Genomic DNA, 22,549 nt, shown 5'->3' on the forward strand with positions numbered 1-22,549 from the left:
ACAATAACATAACAGAGGAGAGGATAAAGATCTGCAGCAGCAAAGGAAGATGGAGTGCAGAAGCACTCATAGGACAAAGGACTCTTGTACATACGACATTTTTCTCTCAATAACCTAATGAAATAACCCACGAAAAAGCCAATACTGAAATACACAGCTTAAAAAAAGAAGAAACAGGGTAAACAAGTATAATATACTACCAAACAAAAACAACTGAGGGAAACACAGAAGAGAAGAACTAAACTAGATACAGAGCTACCAGAAAACAAAACATAAAATATTTATAGGAAATCCTCAAATGTCAATAATTATCCTAAATGTAAATGGAGTGAACTCAACAATACAGAGGCACAGAGTAGCAGATTGGATCAAAAAACAAAAACCAACCATATGTTGCTTTCAAGAGACACATCTAAACTGCAAGGACATAAGTAGACTCAAAGTGAAAGGTTGGAAAATGATTTTCCAAGCAAGAAAAGCAGGTGTAGTCATACTCATATGTGGACAAGGTCTGCTGGGGGTGAGGAAGACGGAGACACAAAGACCCGACTCTGGAGACCAGGTTCAGTGATGTGGATCTGATTTATTCAGGAAGTAAGCTAGCTTATATACACAGGTTCAGCCTATAGGGTGTTACAGCGTGTTCTTCAAAGCCAATAGCTAAAAAGGTCAGGGAGCTGCCTGGTTAGTGCTTAGTCACTTCCTTATAGTGGGTGGGCTCCCTCCTGAGTGTGCCTAAGAGGGTTTCAGGTGCTGGAGTGTTCTCACAGCATTACATCAGCCATACCTGCTAGGAATGCACTCTGCTCTCTACCTACATTTCCCCCTTCTCTTTTAATTAGGGCCAATTGGACTTTATGAATGACAACTTGCTGTTGTTATAGCTTCTCAATGCTATGCATTATGCAATGGAACCCTAGTAGAACTAAAACAACTATAATTAAACAATGAGGCAGTCTTCTGTAATGTTTGACTAGTTAGGAAATTGAATGGGGGTCTTAAATAGGGGAGTCCTCCTAGGGGTCGGGATGTCATTTTCCTCCCATTGTTTTACAGAGACCTTCCAGGTGCCGTTAAACACAGTTCCATTTTGATTGTAAAAAATAAACGTAGGTCCATGCACGCCCCCTTCCCACAAAAGTTCCAGCATCCAAACATGGAACAGATGGCTTGCCATGGGCTGCGTACTGCATATGGTTGCATTCCATCTCTCAGCTTCTGATGTCAAACTCCAAGGTTGATGGTCTGCACATCCGGGCTAGAGGCAATGCGGCAGTCTCTCCAGGGAATTCCTTCTCTCAGGAGTAACGGGCAAAGAGGCGACCCTGGGAAGGCAAGGTTAGTGGGGCGGGCCCAGCTGTTGGTAGCTAGGGGGAGGAGGGCTTGTAGGCCAAGTACTGAACCTTGGTTGGTAGTATCATTTTCAGCAAAGTCCCCCGTAGTATGATTTCGAAGGAAGACCCACCCCTCTGAGGGGACGGTGTTATTATTCAGAATAAACTTAAGTAGCATTGGATAACTGAGGTTAACCCATATAGTGCCGTTCCAGTGTTGGGATTCCCAGCCACTATTGTCACAAGGGAGACTAAGGGAGCAGTTACTGAAATATACTGCTGGAAACTGTGGGCTATTAACTTCAACAGGCATAATTATGCCAGGGTGGGGAACAGCAGCCCAGACGTTGGGGTCCGCCTGCGTCTGGGAGTCAGCGGTCACTATAGCACACACAAGCAAGAACAGAGCCCTAGGGCCTGGGGGCCCATCAGGGGCCATTCTCTGGGCCTGCCCTGCCAAAGCCTCCACATCCCCCCAGGTGATGGGGCATGCATGCCGGCCGCAAGGTCTTCTTCTGGAGTGCTGAGGACCTCCTCCCCTCAGGCATAGTCAGTGCAGAGAAGTCCAGAACTGTGGCTTTGGACGGGTAAAGACTGAACCATTTAGAGGGTATCCAAGAAATCCTGTCAAGCAGGTTGGGGGGTTCCTAGGATCTAAATTGGCTGAAAAACACAAGCATAACCTCTCCCTTGCATTAGAAGAGGGTGTGATCCCCAGCACTGTGCCATGGCTGGGTCCTTCCAGCATCATTTCAGAGAGAGGGATGGGGGAGAGAGAGAGAGAGCAAGAAATACAGAAAAATAGACAAGACAGACAGAAAGAAAGAAAAAAGACACATGGAGGCGTATAGGCTGGCCTATGGGTCTGCAGCAGTAACATGTGTTGGAGTTAAAGCTGGGGTAGAAAATGGCATCTGAGAGGCTGGATTGGGGCACTGAGCCCCGGCAGGGAATGTGGAAGTAGCAACTTCCACTTTTTCCAGCGGCAGAGCTGATGGCGCAGTCAGCAATTCAGTTGGTTTCATTTCTGCACGCTCAGCCACAATTTTGTCAAACTCGGAGGCTAAACTACTTTTCTCCTCAGTGGAGGGGGCCAAATAGGAAGGTAGGGGCTTCCCAGAGAGAGGGGTAGCCTGCAATATTTTTGACACTGGTGGAGGGTCCCCAGGAGGAGCACTGATCAGGCATGCATGTATCACTAGCAGGGCAGGAATGAGGCCAAGAGGGAAGGTTTGTCCTTCATGTACTTCAGCCAAATGGATGCATCGGAAAGCTCAGGCCCAAGTATTGGGGTACCAAAGATGCGCATCCTGGAGCCAAGGGTTGAAACCTGAGAGGATTTCCCAGTAGGTACAAAGATCCTTTTCACTAACTTTAACTTGCCTGCTTTGCAATAGGGCATGGAGGGCTCGAGCTTGCAGGGCTCGGGAGTAAGGGAGAAGGTTTCCCATTGCAGAGGGTCACTCATCCGTCCTTTAGTGCTGGCTGGGTCCCTGTTCAAGGCACCTGTATGTGGACAAGGCCCACCAGGGGTGAGGATGATAGAGACACAAGACCCGACTCTGGGGATCAGGTTCAGTGATGCAGATCTGATTTATTCAGGAAGTAAGCTAGCTTATATACACAGGTTCAGCCTATAGGGTGTTACAGTGTGTTCTTCAAAGCCAATGGCTAAAAATGTCAGGAAGCTGCCTGATTAGCACTGAGTCACATCCTTATACCAGGCAAGCTCCCTCCTGGGTGTGCCTAGGAGGGTTTCAGGAGTGTTCTCACACCGTTGCATCAGCCATAGCTGCTAGGAATTCGCTCTGTGCTCTACCTACACTCATATCTGATAATGCTGACTTCAAGACAACAAAGGTAACAAGAGAAAGATGGACATTTCAAAGTAATAAAGGGGACATTGTACCAAGAAGACATAACAATTCTTAATATATATGCCCCCAAACCAGGGAACACCAAAATATATGACATGTACTAACTGATCTAAAAATAGAAAGACAAAAGTATACTCATACTTAGAGAACTCAACACACCATTAATAGGTTTAGATAGATTTTAATATCCAAGTAGAAAATGAATAAAGAAATATTGCTTAAACAATACACTAGACCAATTGTACATAAGACATTTACAGGACATTTCATCCCAGAACATAAGATTATTCATTCTTTGCCAGTGTGCATAGTCCATTTTCAAGGATAGACTACATGTTGGGCCACAAAACTAACATCAACAAATTCAGGAATGTTGAAATTATACCAAGCATATTTTATGATCCTGAAATTAGAATTTCTGATTTTGAAATTAGAATTCAACTGCAAAGTGGAAGTAAAAAAAACCCACAAAAATTTGGAAATTAAGCAACATACTGTTAAAAACTGACTGGGTTAAAGAAGAAATAAAAGCAGAGATCAAAAAATATATACAGACAAACAAGAATGAGAACATGGCATATCCAAACTTTTGGGATGCAGTGAAAGCAGTACTAAGAGGAAATTTTATATATCATTAGAGGCTTATGTCAAGAAACAAGAGAGATCTTAAGTAAACAACCTAACATCACATCATAAAAACTAGAAAAAGAAGAACAAAGGCAACCCAAACCAGTAGAAAAATAATAATAAAAACAGAGCAGAACTAAATGAAATAGAAAACAAAAACACTATAGAAAAATTAATATAACAAAGAGCTGGTTCTTTGAAAAGATCTATAAAATTGACAAACCCCTGGATAGACTCACTAAGGAATAAAGAGAAAAAACACATGTAAACAAAATCTGAACTGAAAGAAGAGAAATTACCACACACATTACAGATATACAAAAAATCAGAGTAAAATAGTAGGAAAGATTATATACCACCAAATTCAACAATCTAGAAGAAATGGATAAATTCCTAAAACTATACAATCTTTCTAGGCTGAGTCATGAAGAAGTGGAAAACCTAAATAGATCCATAAACAGGGAAGAAATAAAAACAACTATCAAAAACTTCCCTAAAAATAAAAGTCGAGGACCAAATGGCTACACTAGTGAATTCTAACAAACATTCAAAGATTTGGTAACTATCCTACTTAAAGTCTTCCAAAAAATAGAGGAAGAAGCAATACTCCCTAACACACTTTATGAGGCCAACATAACCCTGATACCAAACCTTGGCAAGAACATACACACACACAACTACGTACCAAAATCTCTAATGAATACAGATGCAAAAATCCAAAACAAAATACTAGCAAACTGAATACAACAAAACATTTAAAAAAATAATACATCATGATCAAGTGGGATTTATTCCAGGAGCACAAGGATGGTTCAACATATGAAAATAAATCAGTGTAATACACCATATCAACAAAACAAAGAACAAAAATCATACGATCCTATCAATAGATACAGAAAAGGCATTTGACAAGATGCAATATTCCTTTATGTTTAAAATACTATAAAGAAGATGTGGTACATATATACTATGGAATACTACTCAGCCATAAGAAATGATGACATGGGATCATTTACGACAACATGGATGGACCATGAGAACATTATTTTGAGTGAAATAAGTAAATCAGAAAAAACTAAGAATTGTATGATTCCATACATAGGTAGGACACAAAATTGAGACTCATGGACATGGACAAGAGTGTGGTGGTTACCAGGGGGAGGGGAAGGGGGGAGAATGAAGGGGTTGGGAGAGGAGAGGGGCACAAAGAAAACCAAATAGAAGGTGACAGAAGAAAATTTGACTTTGGGTAATGGGTACACAACATTACTAAATGTTAAAATGACCTGGAGATGTTTTTTCTGAATCTATATATTCTACTTGATCAATGTCACCCTGTTAAAACTAATTGTCTAAAAAAAAAACACTAAAAAAATGGGTATAGAAGGAAATAAACTCAACATTAAAGGTCATATATGACAATCTAGCAGCTAATATCATATAAAATGGTGAAAAGAACAAAGGCTTTTTCTCTTAAATTAGGAACATGACATGGCTCCCCACTTTCTCCACTTTTATTTAATATAGTACTGGAAGTTTTAGCCATAGCAATAAGGCAAGAGAAAGAAATAAAAGGCATTGATATCAGGAAAGAAGAAGTAAAGGTATCACTTTTTGCAGATGACATGATTCTGTACATAGAAAACCACAAAGACTCCATCAAAAACCTATTAAAAACAATTTACTGCCTGACCAGGTGGTGGCACAGTGAATAGAGCATCGTACTGGGATGCGAAGGACCTAGGTTTGAGACTCCGAGGTCGACAGCTTGAGCACGGGCTCATCTGGTTTGAGCAAAGCTTACCAGCTTGAACCCAAGGATGCTGGCTTGAGCAAGTGGTTACTTGGTCTGCTGAAGACCCACTGTCAAGGTACATATGAGAAAGCAATCAATGAACAAGTAAGGTGTCGCAACAAAGAACTGATGATTGATGTTTCTCATCTCTCTCCATTCCTGTCTGTCTGTCCCTATCTATCCCTCTCTCTCTCTGTCTTTGTAAATAAATAAATAAATAAACCAATACAGTAAAGTTACAGGATACAAAACCAATATACAAAAGTCTATTGTTTCCCTATATGCTAATAATGAAACTTCAGAAAATGAACTCAAAGAAACAATTCCTGTTACAATTGTAGCAACAGAAAAATAACAAAATACCAAGAAATAAACTTAACAAAGGATGTGAAGGACCCATTTACTGAGAACTACAAAACATTATTGAAAGAAATTGAAAAGATACAAGGAAATGAAAAAATATTCCATGTTCATGGATTTGAAGAATCAATATAGTTAAAATGGCCATATTACCAAAATCAATATGCAAGTTGAATGCAATCACCAACAAAATCCCAATGTCATTTTTTTAAAAATAGAACAAAAAATTACTAGGTTTGTATGGAAACATAAAGAAACCCTGCATAGCCAAAGTAATCCTGAGAAAAAAGAAGGAGCTAGAGGTATTATACTACCTGACTTCAAATTATATTAACAGCCACAATAATCAAAACAGCATAGTATTGGCAGAAAAACAGACACACAGACCAATGGAACAGAATTGAGAGTCCAGAAATAACACCACATATATATGGACAAATCATCTTCGACAAAGGAGCCAAAACACACAATGGAGAGAAGAAAGACCCTTCAATAAACAGTGCTGGGAAAACTGGAAAGCTACATGCAAAAGAATGAAACTTGACTACAGTTTGTCCCCCTGCACAAAAATTAATTCAAAATAGATCAAAGATCTAAATATAACATCTGAAACAATAAATTATATAGAAGAAAACATATGTACTAAACTCATGGTCTTTGGCTGTTGAGAACAATTTATGAGTTTGACCACAAAGGCAAGGGAAGTAAAGGCAACAATAAGTAAACGGGACTAGATCAAATAATTAAAAAACTTCTGCAAAGCACAAGAAACTGACAAAAAAAACACAGTTAACTAAATTAGAGTTGATATTCACAAACAACAGCTCATAAATGCAGTTAATATTTAAAGAACTAAAATATTTAAAGAACTCACAAAGCTCAACAGCAAACAAGCAAACAACAAAATTAAAAAATGAGGAGATGACAAACAGAAATTACTCCCAATAAGACATTCAAATGGCCAACAGATACATGAAATGATGCTCATTTTCACTAGCTATTTGAGAAATGCAAATTAAAACTACAATGAGATACCACCTCACAACTGTTAGATTAACTAATATCAACAAGACAAGTAGTAAAAAGTGTTGGAGAGGCTGTGGAGGAAAAGGAACCTTTATTCACTATTGGAAGAAAGTATAGTTGTTTCTCAGAAAATTAAGAATAGAATCACTATATGACCCAGCAATCTCTCTACTGGGTAGTTACCATAAAAACTTGAAAACATCGGTATTTAAAGACACAGGCACCCTCATGCTCAAAACAGCATTATTCACAGTAGCCAAGCTATGGAAACAACCAAACTGTCCTTCAATAAAGGACTGAATAAAAATGATGTGCTACCTATATACAATAGAATACTACTGAGCCATAAGAAATGATGAACTATTGCCATTTACAACGTGGTTGAATGTTGAGAACATTATACTGAGTGAAATAAGTAAGTCAGAAAAAGCTAAGAACTATACCACTTCACACATAGGTGGGATATAAACATGAGACTTAATTATTATAGATAAAAGTGAAGCAGTTACCAGGGGGAGGAGAATGTGGGGGAGGGATTGGGAAAGAAAATAAAGAGGTACAAATATATGGTGACGAAAAATTATTTGACTTTGGGTGATGGGTAGACAACATAATCAACAGTTAAAATACTATAGAAATGTTTACCTGAAACCTATGTTCTCTTATTGATCAATGTCACCAAGGTACAGTATATTATAATTAAACTGCAGTGATGAAAATATATCTAGACTTCTATGTATACAAAAGAGCATCTAGTTCAGATTTGGCAGAGAGTACTCAGGGAAAATATTTTGGAGTACATGACATTTGAACTAAGGTTTTTGGGGAAGGGATGTAAAAGTGAAACTAAACTAGGATGAGGTGGTATTTGAGGTCATAGAACTGTAATGGCGAACCTATGACATGCGTGTCAGCACTGAAACGCATAGCCATTTTTGATGACATGCGGCTACATACCAGAGAAGTATGGGGCTGCATGCCGAGAAGGACGTTTCATCCTCAGCTCCTGCACGGCCAGGAACAGTAGCCGAGGATAAAACATTTGTGTAGTGTAGACACTCTGTGCCAGAGGTCTGTAGGCCAAAACAACAGAACTCTGGCACAGTGCGTCCAGTTCTGGGACTTCAGGTTAGGGTGTTAGGGGATCTTTGACCTCACTTCTGGCTGGTGGAGCAGGGAGCAGCCGAATGCCACAAGGGACGCATCTCTCAGGGCCCTGTGTTCACCATTACCAGCAACCACATAACCACAGCAACCATCATCCAATCTTCTGTTCTGGGGTATTGTAGATTTCTAATTGACCATCATTACTGAGATAAGTGAGGGGGAGGCTGAGAGAGGTGAGGGCCTGTGCTATGGGTGCCATTTCCCGCCATTAGAAATAGTGGCAGTCATCTTAATTTACATAAGATGCAACTTGCAGAATTTCAAGACAGCATCTGGGCTCAGGTGTTTGTCAACATGAGGTCAGAGCCTGAGAATCTGGAAAGGTGCCACTTAGAGAATCAAGAGGAGTGCCACTATGAACAGGAAATTTGGAGTGCCTGGAACCGATTACCGGACACTTTTAGCACCCTGAAAAATATAGCAATGGCTTTACTCACAATTTTTCCCTCTACGAACTTTTGTGAAACCTTATTCTCAGCATTAAATAATATCAAAACCAACAAAAGAAATGGGTTGACAGATTAAGTTAGTAGCGCTTGCTTGGACTTGAAGTGTACAAAATACCAACCTTCAATTGAAGATTTAGCCAATGAAATTCAGCAACAAAAAAAGTCACTAATAGGTAGGTTAAAGAGTTCCCCCTCCCCCTCACTTACCTTAGTTCACAGCACCTCACACAAGTTAAATAATATCAAGACCAACAAAAGAAACCGACTGACAGATGAACAAAGAAGTCACTAAGGAGGTAAGTTAAATAATTAGTTTTTGGTTTATTAAATATGGTTATATATTACAATTGTATATTTTTGTTATTTAAACTATAAATATCGTGAAATTATGGTCTTTTTCTCGAAGTGACACACCACCTGAGTTATGCTTGGTTTTTTGGCAAATTTTGACACACCAAGCTCAAAAGATTGCCCACCGCTGTAATAGAAAGTAAAAGATTAATGACACATTAAAGAGGTAGACTCTATATATAGCAGTGGTTTTCAACCTTTTTACACTTGGGGACCAGTGAAAATAGAAGAATTATTTTGGGAACTACTAAGGCAGAAATCACCCTGAGCATAAGGAAACTCCACTAAGGTCATTGGGTCTATTATCTACATAAAACATCAGGATGGTTAACCCTTTCACAGACTGGCACAAAATTTCTGGTGGAACAGTCCATGGACTTGTGGCTGAAAAACATTGCTTTATAGGAATTGGGTGGGGAAGGAGAAAAGAGGAGGATTTAGAACAACCCACAGAGTTTTTACTTAGGTAAGTAGTGCTACTCCTTGTGATAGTAAACAGCCAAAAAGTGGGTTTGGGGTGGAAAAGAGATAAATACAGTTTAGGGTCAGTTGATTTTAAGCTGCCTATGGGACACCAAAAGATTTATATAGAAATTGTACTGGAGATTAATGGGACTAGAAGAAAGGAAAGAGGTATGAACTGCAAATCTTGATTTTAAAATTATTCCACATAGATGGTAGCAGTTAAAGCTAAGAGTTTTAATGATATCACACTGGGAGAATGTATAGAATAACAAGAGGAGAGAGCCATGTATTTAGATATAGAGTATATCAACATTCAAGAGATAAGCAAAAGCCCTGGCAGGTTAGCTCAGTTGGTTAAAGCATTGTCCCAATATACCAATGCTGTGGGTTCGATCCCCAGTCAGGGCACACACAAGAATCGACCAATGAATGCATAAATAAGTAGAACAACAAATCAATGACTCTCTATCTATCTCTATCTCTGTTCTACATCTATCTCTCTCCCTTCCTCTCTCTCTAAAATAAATTCTTGAAAAGAGATAAGCAGAAGATGATAGAGTAGGTAGATGCTGTGCTCACCTCCTTACAACTAAAGTATAGAACTATCATTGAGATCCACCTGAAGACTAGCTAAACGAAGTCCTATAACTAAGGATATAAAAAGGAAGCCATATTGAGATTGTTAGGAGGGGTGGAAGCACAGAATAGACAGGTCCCACAACATGGTGTGATGGTTAAAAATCAGCAATGATATCTCAGCTATGGAAGTCCCCCCATGAGAAATGAGGAGTCCCAGCCCCAGATCTGGCCCTCAAACTCAGAGCACCAATGCAGGGAAGAGAAGTTCTCCATAACATCTGGCTGTGAAATACAGAGGGAGTTGTGTCCGAGATAGATAATGGCCTGCTAAAGACCTATTCTCTGCCAGTCTTAAAGGGACCGTACACAAACTGACTAACTCAGAGCTAAAATGCTTGAGCAGCAGCTCAAAAAAGCAACAGGGACATATGGGGAGGAACTGAGTTCACTAATTTAAAGGCAAGGGTTGCAGAGGTAGAGGTCAGGGCAGTTTTCTACAGATCAGAAGTACAGGTAAGCAAACACCATTATTCCTTTATTGAGCCCTTCCTCCACCCAGCCTTCAGGCAAAGGTTAGCATCAAATCATCATGCTTTATAAAAATAGCAAACATTATTTGTCCCTCTTTGGTGATTCCCTGAGGTCCTGTCCCACCCAAATAGCACATTCATCCCAAAGCTCTTTCAGTGGCTTGTCCACATAAAAAGCCAGCCTTGGCTCAATGTATAAGCTTTCCTAAAAATCTCTTAGGAGTAAAAAAATCTCAAACAACCAGTGGCTGGACTTGGTGTGCCTCATGAATCTTTCTAAGTAGCCCCAAATCTTAGACTAGTGACAGACTACCTTAATTCACAGTCTAGGTTCTCCTGGGTGCTTCCAAACCCAGTGGAGGTGGCTGCCAACTGCAGTTCACATTGTAGATCCTGCTAGAGCACAGGCAGTGACTGATATTGACCTGTACCAGAGACTCTCCTAAGAAACCCCAAAAGCAACACACCTACAGGCAAGCTTCAGACCATACCAGAGAACCATATAAATAGCTCCACAAAGGACACACCCAAATAGCAGACTAGGCAGGCACCAGAGCCCCACTAATGTGAATCCCACACAATAGGGTCAGCCTCCACTCAACAGCTCATCTAATGTAGTCATGGCCCATCCTCACAGCGAGTCAGCCTGAAGGTCAATCCCCACAACTGATGTGCCATCAGCAATCAAGGCTCAACTATAACAGGAGGACACACACAATGGCACAAAGGACACCCCTGGAGCACCTGATTCAGGTGACCAGGAAGACTGCATTTCTGGGGAGCAGAGGACACTTACTACATAAGGGTACTCTGCCAAGATTGGAAGATACAACAGATCTACTTAACATACAGAAAAAAACACAAGGAGGCAGCCAAAATGAAGAGACAAAAAAAATATGTCCCAAATGAAAGAATGAGACAAAATTCCAGAGAAAATTATAAACAAATTCAAGACAATTACTGTACAAGACACAGAGTTCAAAACACTGGTTATAAAAATGCTCAATGAAATTAGGGGGAAAATAAATGAACTTAGACTTTACACACAGATGTAGAAACTATAAAAAAGAACCAGTCAGAAATAAAAAATACAATAACTGTAAAGAAGAATATAATACAGACAGTCAATAGCAGATAGATGAAGCAGACAAACAAATCAGTGATCTGATAGACAAGGTAGCATAAAACACTCAATCTAAATAGCAAAAAGTTAAAAAAATTAATAAGGATACTTTAAAAGACAATTGGAACAACATAAGGTGTGCCAATAGTCTCATTATAGGGCTTCCAGGAAAAGATAGAGAGGAAGGGTTTGAAAACCTATTTGAAAAAAGTGAAAGAAAAATTTCTAGTCCAAGAAGAATAGGGGTTTCAAACAAGATGAACTCACAGAGGCCCACACCAAGACATATACCTCAAAATTAAAATGTCAAAGATTAAAGATAAGGAGAGAATATTAAAAGTAGTAAGAAGAAAGCAGTTAGTTACCTACAAGAGAGCTCTCATAAGACTGTCACTTGATTTCTCAACAGAAACATTTCAGGACAGAAGGGACTGTCATGAAATATTCAAAGTGATGAAAAATAAGAACCTACAACCGAGACTACTATGGCCAGCAAGTAAAATTTAAAATTGAAGGAGAGATAATGAGTTTTCTAAGGAAGATGAAGTTAATGGAGCTTGTCACCACTATTAACATGAAATAGTAAAGGGACTTCTTTAAGAAAAATATATATATATAGCTTTTCGGCGTTCAGCTCAGAGGAGGCTTGTGTGCAACTTTCTTCATTCATTCCAAATCTGGGTTCATCTGACAACAGTAGCCTCCACCATGCTGCCAAATTCAACTCCAACGAAATCAAAGTCATATACCTGAGGTGCACTGGAGGGGAAGTAGGTGCCACGTCTGCATTTGCCCCCAATATCGGCCCCCTGAGCCTGTCTCCAAAACAGGTTGGTGATGACATCACCAAAGCAACTGGTGATTGGAAAGGTCTGAGGATTAAAGTGAAACTGATCATTCAGAACAGACAAGCCCAGATTGAGGTAGTCCCTTCTGCCACCACTCTGATCATCAAAGCCCTCAAAGAATCACCACGAGACAGAAAGAAGAAAAAAAACATTAAGCACAGTGGAAATATCACTTTTGATGAGATTGTCAACATTGCCTGACAGATATGGCACCGATCTTTAGCTAGAGAACTCTCTGGGACCATTAAAGAGATTCTGGGTACTTTGCAGTCTGTAGGCTGCAATGTTGATGGCCGCCACCATGACATCATAGATGACATCAACAGTGGTGCAGTGGAATGCCCAGCTAGTTAAAAGCCACAAAGGAAAATGTTTCAATTTTAGATTATTTAACAACTAAAAATATATATATTCATATATATATAAATATTCATATATATATAAATATAGCAAAGAAAAATAATTTCACTGATAAAGAAAAACATAATAAAATCAGTGGATCATTCAACACTCAAGATAGTACAAAGATAAAAAGGCAAAAGTAAGAAGATCACATGTAATTACAGCAATAAATTAAAGAATACATATAAACACAAAGTAAGTAAAAATTATGAAAAAACAAATGTGGAGGGGGTGAGTAGAAATAGTAGGAATTATAGAATGTGTTTGATCTTAGGTGAACATAAACTTAAAATAGACAATAAAAAATAACTTGGCATAGATGAAGCACATGGTAACCCACAAAGCAAAAATCATGAGATAAGAAATAAAGAGAAAGGAATCCAAACATAACACTATAGAATATCATCAACATATGAGAGAGCAAGAGAATAAAAAAGAACCAAAGAACTAAAAAACAATAAATGGTAATAACCACATACCTATCAATAATTACTTTAAATGTTAATAAAATAAATGCTCTAGTCAAAAGATATAGGGTGGCTAAATGGATAAGAAAACAAGATTCATTCATACACTGTATATAAGAGACCTACTTCAGATCAAAGGACACACAAAGACTGAAAGTAAAGGTAGAGTAAATGATGATTCATGCAAATAAAAAACAATTGGTGAAGCAATAATTATATAAGACCAAAAGGACATTTAAAACAAAGCTAGAGAGCAGCACAATGGCAATGGAGTAGGTGGATGTACCAATTTCTACCTCCCAGAACCAAAGTGCATTACAACTTAACTTTAAGAACCATCATCTGAGGCCTGACCTGTGGTGGCGCAGTGGATAAAGCGTTGACCAGGAATGCTGAGGTCGCCAGTTCGAAACCCTGGGTTTGCCCAGTCAAGGCACATATGGGAGTTGATGCTTCCTGCTCCTCCCCCCATCTCTCTCTCTCTCTCTCTCTCTCCCTCTCTCTCTCCTCTTTAAAATGAATAAATAAAATTTAAAAAAAAAAAGAACCATCATCTGGAAAAACCAACTTTGGACTAAATTAAAAAGACTCTTTAATCAAAGAACACTGAAGAAGCCACACTGAGACTGGTAGGAAAGCCAAAATTTGGAGAGGGCTGCCCAGCTTCCAGGAGCAAATGGCAGCCCAGATATACTCGCGTGGTGGGAACTGATTTAGAAGAAAGGGGAGGGTCCTGGGCCCCAAGAACAAAGCCCCAACCTGCAGTCCCAAAGCCTAGAAGAAGTGTATGGGTAGTGTTTAGCTGCAACACAAGTCAGGATACTGTTTGTGAGAAAGACAGATTTCTCAGACTCAAGATTCTTCTTAAAGGGACCGTGTAGAAAACCTCTTTCATAACCACTAATCTGGAATTCTGGGAGACTGGGAGAGTTGAGAGAACCAGAGTAGCAGGAAGAGAGTGTAATCAAGAAGCACAGAAGAAACATTTGAGGGACAGCCACGCTAACCTCTGGGCTGAGTCACCCCCCAAATCTAAAATATTTCCCCTGGAACCAGCACTATCAACAAAGGGAAGCAGGACACCAACCAAACAAGCTTTCCTGTGGCACACAGAGCAGAGTTGTTTAGAAGGAGGGAGCCTTCAGGAATATAGTATTGAGTGCTGAGGTCTGAGCAGAAGCACCACCACAGACATTGCTGAGGGCTCGCCAGAGGGGAGACGGTGGTGGACGTGGAAGTGTGGTCCCATCAGCAGGGGTAGAAACAGGGCCGGCCATGACTGAGGCCTGGCATAAACTCAGTCTCGCCAGAAGGGGTGCACAAAAGTGGTCCAACCTGGCTGTGGGTCGGGTGAGCAAGAGCAATCCTGCCTGCAATCCCGCTCACAGGAGAAAGGAAAAAATGGGGCAACTGCAGAGACCGGTGGCTGAGAGCGGACATGCAGTTCCGCCCAGCCCATGGGGCCAGGATATGCTGCCCACATGCGAGCGTGGCTCTGCCCATGCGGGTGGGGCAAAAGCCAGGGAAAAGGCGAAGAGCCCCAGCTAAGCATAGGTGCGAAGCACCCACGGGGGCGGGGCAAAGGCCAAGGCCGGCTGTGCTTGTAGACATAGCACAGGCACACAGCCATGGAGGAGAGGTGGAAACTGCAGCAACTATCCCAGCAGGCCAGCACTGGCAATGCCCATACCCAAACACCCAAGGCAGCAGCAGAGGGGGTGACAGGCCTACAGACAGACCACACCTAGGGAACACAGAGGCCACACCCATTGGACTCCAGTGGCCACACACTTCTTTTACACAGGCAGAATAGGGAGGAAGAAAAATGCAACCTAAATGAATCAAGAGACGTCCCCAGAAATGGTCTTGAATGAGTCAGATATAACCAAATTACCAGATGCAGAGTTTAAAATAATGATTGTTATGATGCTCAAAGATCTTAGAACAGCAATACATGGTAATAACAAAAAATAAATCAAGAAATAGCAAGTATAAAAAAGGACATTGAAATAATAAAAGAGAATTAGTCGGAAATGACAAATATAATATCAGAAATAAAGACCACAATGGAAGGAATTAAAAGCAGGATGGATGAAGCTGAGGATCGAATCAGTGAGTCAGAGGACAAGATAAATGAAGGCACAAAAGGAGAGTAGCAAAAAAAAAAAAGACTCAAAAAGTCTGAGAAAACACTAAGCAAGCTCTGAGACATGAAGAGAAATAACATCCACATCATAGGGGTTCCTGAAGAAGACGAGAAAGAACAAGGGACAGAGACTTTGTTCAATCAAATCATAGCTGAAATCTTCCCTAAATTGATGCAGGACAAAGTCACACAAGTTCAAAAAGCACAGAGAATTCCTTAAAGAGAAACTCAAAGAAATCTACACCAAGACACATCATAATTAAAATATCAAAGCTAAGAGATAAAGAGAAAATATTAAAAACTGCTAGAGAAAAAAATGCTATCACCTACAAAGGTGCCCTAATAAGGATGACATCCGACTTCTAAACAAACACACTTGAGGCCAAAAGAAAATGGCAAGAAATATACAAAGTAATGCAGAACAAGAGCCTACAACCAAGACCACTTTATCCAGCAAGTCTATCATTTAAAATTGAAGGAGAAATAAAAAGCTTCCCAGACAAAACAAAAAACAAACAAAAAAAAAAAACTCAAGGAATTCATTACAACCAAACCAATGCTGGAAGAAATGTTAAGGGGCCAGTTGTAAACAGATTAAAGTGGGAAAAATATAGCAAAAGAGGAATACAGCTTGAAAGAACAAAATGGCAATAAACAACTACCTATCAATATTAACCTTAAATGTAGATGGATTAAATGATCCAATCAAAAGACATACAGAAGCTGCATGGATAAGAAAACAAGACCCATACATATGCTGTCTACAAGAGACACACCTCAAAACAAAAGATGCACATAGACTGAAGGTAAAAGGATGGGGAAAAAATATTTCATGCAAATGGAAATGAAAAAACAAGCGCAGGTAGCAATACTTCTATCAGACAAAATGAACTTTAAAACAAAGTATGAGATAAAGAAGGTCACTACATAATGACAAAGGTAGCAATGCAACAGGAAGATATAACCATTATAAATATCTATGCACCTAATATAGGAGCACCTAAATATATAAAGCAGACTTTATTTATTTATTTTTGTATTTCTCTGAAGCTGGAAACGGGGAGAGACAGTCAGACAGACTCCCACATGCGCCCGACCGGGATCCACCCGGCACGCCCACCAGGGGCGATGCTCTGCCCACCAGGGGGCGTGCCGGGTGGATCCCGGTCGGGTGCATGCGGGAGTCTGTCTGACTGTCTCTCCCCGTTTCCAGCTTCAGAAATAAATAAAAAAAAAGAGGGTAAAGTTTTGAACTTGGAAAATAATAAAACATTGATAAAAGAAATCAAGGAAGATACAAACAAGTGGAAGCATATACTGTGTTCATGGTTAGGAAGAATAAACATCATTAAAATGTCCATATCACCCAAAGCAATTTATAAATTCAATGCAATACCAATTAAGATACCAATGACATACTTCAAAGATATAGAAGACATATTCCAAAACTTTTTATGGAACCAAAAAGAACATGAATAGCTTCAGCAATCTTGAAAAGGAAGAATAAAATGAGAGGCACCACACTTCCTGATATCAAGTTAAACTACAAGGCCACTGTACTCAAAACAGCTTGTTACTGGCATAAGAACAGGCATATAGATCAATGGAACAGAATAGAGAACCCAGAAATAAACCCACACCTTTATGGACAACTGATATTAGACAAAGGAGGTAACAGCATACAGTGGAGTAAAGACAGCTTCTTTAACAAAAAGTGTTGGGAAAATTGGACAGCTACCTGCAAAAAAATGAAACTAGACCACCAACTTATACCATTTACAAAAATAAACTCAAAATCAATAAAAGATTTCAATGTAAGCTGTGAAACCATAAGCATCTTAGAAGAAAACATAGCTCTTCAATATCTCTCGCAGCAATATATTTGATTTATCTCCACATGCAAGTGAAATAAAAGACAGGATAAACTAATAGGACTATATCAAACTTATCAAACTAAAAAGCCTTTGCACAGCTAAGGACACTAAGAACAAAATAAAAAGACAAACTACACAGTGGGAGAACATATTTGACCGTACATCTGATAAGGGGGTAATAACCAAAATTTATAAAGAACTTGTAAAACTCAACACCAGGAAGATAACTATCCAATAAAAAAATGGGCAAAGAAATGAATAGACATCTCCAAAGCGGACATACAGATGGGCAATAAGCATATGAAATAATGCTCAACAGCACTAATCATTAGAGAAAGGCAAATTAAAACCACAATGAGATATCACCTCACATCAATCAGAATGGCACTCATCAACGAAACAACACAGAATAAGTGCTGGTGAGGATGTATAGAAAAGGGAACCCTTCTGCACTGCTGGTGGGAATGCAGACTGGTGCAGCCACTGTGGAAAACAGTATGGAGGTTTCTCAAAAAATTAAAAATCGAACTGCCTTTTGACCCAGCTATCCCACTGTTAGGAATATACCTCAAGAACACCAGACACTGGTTCAAAAGGAGAAATGCACCCCCATGTTTATGGTAGCATTGTTCACAATAGCAAAGATCTGGAAACAGCCCAAGTGTCCATCAATGGACAAGTGGATTAAAAAGCAGTGTACATATATACAATGGAATGCTATTGGGCCATGAAAAAGAAGGAAATCTTACCTTTTGTGACAACATGAATGGACCTGGAAACTATTATGGTAAGGGAAATAAGCCAGGCACAAAATGAAAAAATATCATATGACCTCATTCATTTGAGGAATCCAATGAACAGTGTGAACTGAGGAATGGAATTGAGATAGAGGAGGGGTCAAAGGGACCAGAGGAAAAGAGGACAGAGGGAAAGGGAATGATAGGATGGGATAAACCTGAAGGGAATTAGGGAGGGCGCTATGGGGAGGGGGCAAATGAGATGTTGAGGGGAATATGGGGAAAGGGGGATGCATTTGGGGCAATACTAGAATCTATTTAAACATAATAAATTAAAATCAATAAAAAAAAACAAAGGCTAGAACAGGAGACACAAAAGGACATTTCATAACTATAAAGGGATCAATCCAAAAAGAGTTTATAACTTGTAAACATTTACACACCAAAAGTATGATTACCTAAATACACAAAGTAAATAGTGATGGACATAAAGTGAGAGATTGACAGTAATACAGTAATAGTTGTAGACTTTAATGTCTCATTTGCACTAATGCTTTCATCCAGACAGAAAAAGAAACATGGATACAGTGGCTTTAAATGACACATTAGATCAAATTTATTGAATTAATATTTTTAGAACATTTTATCCCAAATCTGCAGAATATATACTCTTTTCAAGTGCACATGGAACATTTTCAAGAAGTCATGTGTAAGGCCACAAAACAAGCCTCAGTAACTTTAAGAAGATCGAAATCATATCAAGCATCCTCTCCAATCAAAATGGTTTGAAAGTAGAAAGCAATTACAAAAAGAAAATTGAAAAACATGCAAACACATGGAGGCTAAATAACATGCTACTGAACAATAAATTAGTGAATAATTAGATCAAGGAAAAAATCAAAAGATACCTTCAGAGAAATAAAAATAAAAACACAATGACTCAAAATCTATGGAATACAAAAAAGCAGTCCTAAGAGGGAAATTTAAAAAATAAACAATGTAACCTTAAACCTAAAGGAACTAGAAAAAAACAAAAGAAAACAAAAAAACAACAAAGCCCCAAGTGAGTACAATGAAGGAAACAATGAAGATCAGAGCAAAAATAAATTAAATATAGAGTTCAAAAAAACAATGAAATATAGAGTTCAAAAAAAAAAATACAAAAGGTCAATGAGACCAAGAACTGGTTCTCTGAAAAGGTGAAGATTGATAAACCTTTAAGCAAACTCATTAAGGAAAAAAGAGGGAGGACCCAAACAAACAAAATCCGAAATAAAAAAGAAGTAACAACTGACAGCACAGAAATACAAAGGGTTATAATGAAATACCATGAACAATTATATGTAACAAATTGGACAATCTAGAAGAAATAGATAAATTCCTAAAGATATACTGTCTTCCAAGACTGAATCAAAAAGAGACAGAAGGGAAATGGCGCCGTGAGCAGCGCGTCCGACAGATCTCCCCAAAATCACAACAAATTTATCAACTAGAAACAGGAAAATTTATCTTCGGAGCAAACTGAAGGCAATAGGACTGTTATCACTCGAATCTGAGAGACGAGGGTGTGGAGGAAGCTACCCCAGGGAAGTTCATTCAAGCCGCGAGAAAGTACGCCTGTGTGCTATCAACAAGACCACCCTCAGATGCCAATAAGAAAGAGGAAATCGAATATTATGGATACAAAAGAAAGAGAGGTAACACAAATAGATGTGGAAAAATCTATGGAGAAAAGACTTAACATATTGGAAGCCTTGGAGCTAAATGACAGAGAATTTAAAATAGAAATCTTAAAAATACTCAGAGATATACAAGAAAACACGGAAAGGCAATATAGGGAGATCAGAAAACAACTCAATGAACACAAAGAATATATTACCAAGGAAATTGAAACTATAAAAACAAATCAAACAGAAATGAAAAACTCAATTCACGAGCTGAAAAACGAGGTAACAAGCTTAGCTAGCAGAACAACCCAGATTGAAGATAGGATTAGTGAAATAGAAGACAAACAACTTGAGGCACAACAGAGAGAAGAAAAAAGAGACTCAAAAATAATAAAAAACGAGAAAGCCCTACAGGAATTATCTGACTCCATCAGAAAGAATAACATAAGAATAATAGGTATATCAGAGGGAGAAGAGAAAGAAAATGGAATGGAGAATATACTCAAACAAATAATAGACGAGAACTTCCCAAGCCTGTGGAAAGAACTAAAGCCTCAAATTCAAGAAGCAAACAGAACACCGAGTTTTCTTAACCCCAACAAACCCACTCCAAGGCACATCATAATAAAGATGACACAAACCAATGACAAAGAAAAAATTCTCAAGGCAGCCAGGGAAAAGAAGAGTACAACATATAAAGGAAGGCCTATTAGATTATCATCAGATTTCTCAGCAGAAACTCTACAAGCTAGAAGAGAGTGGACCCCAATATTTAAAGCCCTGAAAGAGAGGAACTTTCAGCCAAGAATACTATACCCATCAAAGCTATCCTTCAAGTATGAAGGAGATATCAAAACATTCACAAATACAGAAAAGATGAGAGAATTTATCACGAGAAAGCCCCCACTCCAGGAAATACTAAAGGGGGTTTTCCAACCAGATTCAAAGAACAAAAGAAAACAACACCACAAGTAACAGCTCCACCAAGAACACAATAAAACCAAACTTAAACCGTGACAACAAAGAAAAAAAAAAGGGGGGGAGAGAATGGAGATTAACAGTAGCAAAGGACGATGAAGTGCAGAAATACTTATAAGATAGGGTACTACAATGAATATGGTAGGTACCCTTTTCATTACTTAATGGTAACCACCCTAGAAAAAACCACCACAAAAACACATGACTTAAAAAAGGTAGCAACAGAGGAAAGAAGTATGGAACACAAACAAACAGAAACAAATGATAGAAAAACAAAAGAGAAGAATCAAACTAGATACAAAACTAACAGAAAGCAATTTATAAAATGGCAGTAGGGAACCCACAAGTGTCAATAATTACACTAAATGTAAATGGATTAAACTTACCAATAAAAAGACACAGAGTAGCAGAATGGATTAAAAAAGAAAATCCAACTATATGCTGCCTACAAGAAACACATCTAAGCAACAAGGATAAAAACAAATTCAAAGTGAAAGGCTGGAAAACAATACTCCAAGCAAACAACACCCAAAAAAAAGCAGGTGTAGCAATACTCATATCTGATAATGCTGACTACAAGACAGAAAAAGTACTCAAAGACAAAAATGGTCACTTCATAATGATTAAGGGGACACTGAATCAAGAAGACATAACAATCCTTAATATATATGCACCAAACCAAGGAGCACCAAAATATATAAGACAGCTACTTATTGACCTTAAAACAAAAACTAACAAAAATACAATCATACTTGGAGACCTCAATACTCCACTGACGGCTCTAGATCGGTCATCCAAACAGAGAATCAATAAAGATATAGTGGCCTTGAACGAAATACTAGAACACCTGGATATGATAGACATCTACAGGACACTTCATCCCAAAGCGACAGAGTATACATTTTTCTCTAGTGTACATGGAACATTCTCAAGAATTGACCATATGTTGGGCCACAAAGACAATATCAGCAAATTTAGAAAAATTGAAATTGTACCAAGCATATTTTCTGATCATAAAGCCTTGAAACTAGAATTCAACTGTAAAAAAGAGGGGGAAAAACCCACAAAAATGTGGAAACTAAACAACATACTTCTAAAAAATGAATGGGTCAAAGAAGAAATAAGCGCAGAGATCAAAAGATACATACAGACAAATGAAAATGAAAATACGGCATATCAGAATCTCTGGGATGCAGCAAAAGCAGTAATAAGAGGAAAGTTCATATCACTTCAGGCCTATATGAACAAACAAGAGAGAGCCGAAATAAACCACTTAACTTCACACCTTAAGGAACTAGAAAAAGAAGAACAAAGACAACCCAAAACCAGCCGAAGAAAGGAGATAATAAAAATCAGAGCAGAAATAAATGAAATAGAGAACAGAAAAACTATAGAAAAAATCAATAAAACAAGGAGCTGGTTCTTTGAAAAGATCAACAAAATTGACAAACCCTTAGCAAGACTCACCAAGGAAAAAAGGCACAGGACTCAAATAAATAAAATCCAAAATGAAAGAGGAGAGATCACCACAGACATCATAGATATACAAAGAATTATTGTAGAATACTATGAAAAATTATATGCCACCAAATACAACAATCTAGAAGAAATGGATAAATTCCTAGAACAATACAACCTTCCTAGACTGAGTCATGAAGAAGCAGAAAGCCTAAACAGACCAATCAGCAGGGAGGAAATAGAAAAAACTATTAAAAACCTCCCCAAAAATAAAAGTCCAGGCCCAGAC

At 38.7% G+C, this 22,549-nt stretch overlaps 1 protein-coding gene and 1 pseudogene across 5 annotated transcripts in view; one reads left to right on the forward strand and one right to left on the reverse strand.

Moving 5' to 3' along the window:
• Positions 1-22,549, reverse strand: part of EDA (ectodysplasin A) — a 417,660-nt gene that overhangs the window by 348,324 nt on the left and 46,787 nt on the right. The gene's annotated exons all lie outside the window — the stretch shown is intronic.
• LOC136385974 (large ribosomal subunit protein uL11-like) lies at positions 8,430-12,885 on the forward strand (annotated as a pseudogene).

This window comes from Saccopteryx leptura, chromosome X (genome assembly GCF_036850995.1).
Source record: "Saccopteryx leptura isolate mSacLep1 chromosome X, mSacLep1_pri_phased_curated, whole genome shotgun sequence".
NCBI lineage: Eukaryota > Metazoa > Chordata > Mammalia > Chiroptera > Emballonuridae > Saccopteryx > Saccopteryx leptura.